The following is a 3,050-nucleotide window of genomic DNA, read 5'->3' as shown; positions in this document are numbered from 1 at the left end:
TCCTAATGAGGTGGTTCAACTCTAACCCCCACTCCTGCCCCACCTGTGAAAGTTATACTTTATTTTTCATTGATCTTTTATTTTGTTTTCTCTTAAAAGTTGTCTTTCAGAGTGTTCATTTTCTCTTTGATGCAAATTTATCTGTTAGTCACAGTTTTGAAAAATATCTAGTTCTTTATAATATCTGTGGGTTCCTAGTAACCAGGCATCCAATGTTTAGGGTTTCTTTTCCTGTGTATCTCTAATGGGAAGAGCTTTACTTTTATAAATAATTTTTTAAAATATTTATTTATTTCTTGGTCTTAGTTGGGGCACGCAGGATCTTTGTTGCCAGGTGCGAGATCTTTGTTGCGGTATGCAGGATCTTTTAGTTGCGGGCATGCAGGATCTTTTAGTTGCAGCATGCGGGATCTAGTTCCCTGACCAGGGATGGAACCTGGGCCCCCTGCATTGGTAGAGCAGAGTCTTAACCACTGGACCACCAGGGAAGTCCCTACAAATAATTTTTAAAGTGATTTTAGTATTTTGGGAATGACGATTATTTGACCGCTTTTATTTGTGACTGGCTTGTATACTTATGCCATTATTTGTTAAAGTAGTGTGCCAAGCTTTGCTTATAGTTGTTGGAGGACACCTCATGCTGTTGGAACAGCATCCTGGCTTGGCTGCAGGTTAACTTTGGGCATCTGACCAAGCCTCTCTGAGTCATTGCATTGTCTGTAGGTTGAGGTGGAGCTCAACTGAGAAGGCTGGTTGAGCATCCCTCACCTCCTGGTGTCCAGTAACCCTAGCTAGCTCTGGATCAGGCTGGGTCTCCTTTCTGTTCTTTGGATGGCAGCTTTCCAGGGGCTTCACTTAAGAAGCACATCCCACAGGCTGCTTGTTATTCCCCTCTCTGTGTTATTCTCCACAAACCTCTCCACGTAGGAAGGGTTGCGGGTGGGCTGAGAATAACTAAGGCAGGCACTGTATGCTCATCAGGCTACTGAAACACTGTCATAATGTCACTTTGGCCAAGGGAAGGAAAGAGCCCCTCCCCCTGTGGCTATTTAATCTCTTAACCTCAGGGTCCTCTTCTGTAAATATGGATATTACTGAATCAACTTCATGGGGTTGTTGTATGGATTGCCTTTGCCTGACGCAGGAGAGTTGATGAATGAATATTAATATTTGTTCTCTCAAGAAAACATCTTAAATTTCGTGTGTCAAGTATTTTGATTGGAGAGTTTAATCCATTTACATTTAAAATAATTACTGATAAGGAAGGATTCTGCCATTTTGCTATTTGTTTTCTTTTCAATGTCTTAGAGTTTTTTGGTTCCTCATTTCCTCCCTAACTGCCTTCTTTTATGTTCAGTTGATTTTTTTGTAGTCAACTGTTTTATCTTCTCATTTCCTTTTGAGTGTATTTTTAAGATATTTTCTTTATGGTTACCATGTGGATTACATTTAATATCCTAAATTTAAAAGTCTATTTTGAATTGATATCAACTTCAAAAACAAAAACTCTGCTCCTATACAGTTCCTCTTTCTCCCTTTTATGTTTTGTCACAAATTACATCTTCATACATATGTGCCAAATAATATAGATTTTTTTTTTTTTTTTTTTTTTTTTTTTTTGCGTTTTGCAGGATCTTAGTTCCCTGACTAAGGCATTGAACCCGGGGCCACAGCAGTGAAAGTGCCAAGTCCTAACCTGGATTGCCAGGGAACTCTCAGATTTATAATTATTTTTATGCATTTGTTTTTTGAATCCTGTAGGAAAGTGGAGTTATGAACCATAGTCACAATACTAATTTTTATATTTTCTTATGTGTTTATCTTCACTGGAAATCTCTTTTTCTTCGTATGACTTTGAGTCACTGTTTATTGGTCTTTCATTTCAACCTGAAGGACACCCTCTAACCTTTCTTATAGGGCAGGTCTAGTGTTAACAAACTCCCTCAACTTTTGTTTATTGAGGAATGTCTTAATTTCTTCCTTGTTTTTGAAGGACAGTTTTGCTGGATATAATTCTTGGTAGGTCGACAGTTTTTTTTTGTTGTTTGTTTTGTTTTTAAGTGTCATCCCACTGTCTTCTGGCCTCTGTGGTCTCTGATAAGAAATCAGCTGTTAACCTTATTGAGAGTGCTTGTATGTAACATGTTACTTCTCTCTTGCTACTTTCAAGATTCTTTCTTTGTCTTTTGATGGTTTAATTATAATGTTTCAGTGTGGGACCTCTGAGTTTATCCTACTTGGACTTTGTTGAGTGTTTTGTGTGTTTTGGATTTGTAGGTTCATGCCTTTTCATCAAACTTGGGACATTTTCTGCCACGATTTTTTTTCAAATATTCTTTCTGTCTTTTTTCCTCTTCTTTTGGGACTCCCAAAATGTGTATGTTGGTCTGCTCATTGATGTCCCATGAGTCCTTTGGGCTGTGTTCAGTCTTTTTTCTTTCTGCTCCTCAAACTTGATCATTTCAGTGGTCCTATCTTTTAAGTTTGCTGACTCATTCTTCTGCCTGCTCAAATATACTGTTGGACCCCTGTAGTGAATTTTTTCAGTTACTATACTTTTCAGCTCCAGGCTTTGTTGGGTTCCTTCTTATACTTTGTATTATTTATTGATATTCCATTTTTGTCAGTACGTCGTTTTCCTGATTTCCTTTAGTTCTTTGAGCAGCATACTTAACACAGTTGTGTTAAAGCCTTTATCTAGCAAGTCCTTATCTCTCACCTTGTTCAGAGATGATTTCTGTTAATTAATTTTGTTCCTTTGAGTCATACTTTCCTGTTTCTTTGTGTGCCTTGTAATTTCTTTGTTGTTGAAAACCGGACATTAGACTGTTGTAATAGTTCTGAAAATCATATTTTCCTCCTTCCCTAGGGATTGCTGTTTTTCATTTGTTGAAGGCTACAGGACTCCTTTTTGCCTAGTGATTTTCTCAAACTGCTATTGCAAAGACTGTATTCATTGACAAAGTGATCCCTGAAGTCCTATTTCATGGCTTGTGTTCAGTTGGTGGGGTTTTTGTTGTTGTTGTTTGGTTTTTTTTTTTTTTTTTTTT

At 37.5% G+C, this 3,050-nt stretch overlaps 1 non-coding gene across 1 annotated transcript; it reads right to left on the bottom strand.

Annotated features, from left to right (window-relative positions):
* Window positions 1–415: 415 nt before the first annotated feature.
* TRNAG-ACC (transfer RNA glycine (anticodon ACC)) lies at window positions 416–488 on the bottom strand. The gene has a single exon. It is a non-coding gene; the product is annotated as a tRNA-Gly (tRNA).
* Window positions 489–3,050: the final 2,562 nt, after the last annotated feature.

The sequence above is a fragment of the Lipotes vexillifer genome, unplaced genomic scaffold (assembly GCF_000442215.2).
Source record: "Lipotes vexillifer unplaced genomic scaffold, Lipotes_vexillifer_v1.1 scaffold299, whole genome shotgun sequence".
Classification (NCBI taxonomy): Eukaryota; Metazoa; Chordata; class Mammalia; order Artiodactyla; family Lipotidae; genus Lipotes; species Lipotes vexillifer.
Note: the sequence above shows the minus strand (reverse complement) of the source record. Positions and strands in the feature narration are given on the sequence as shown.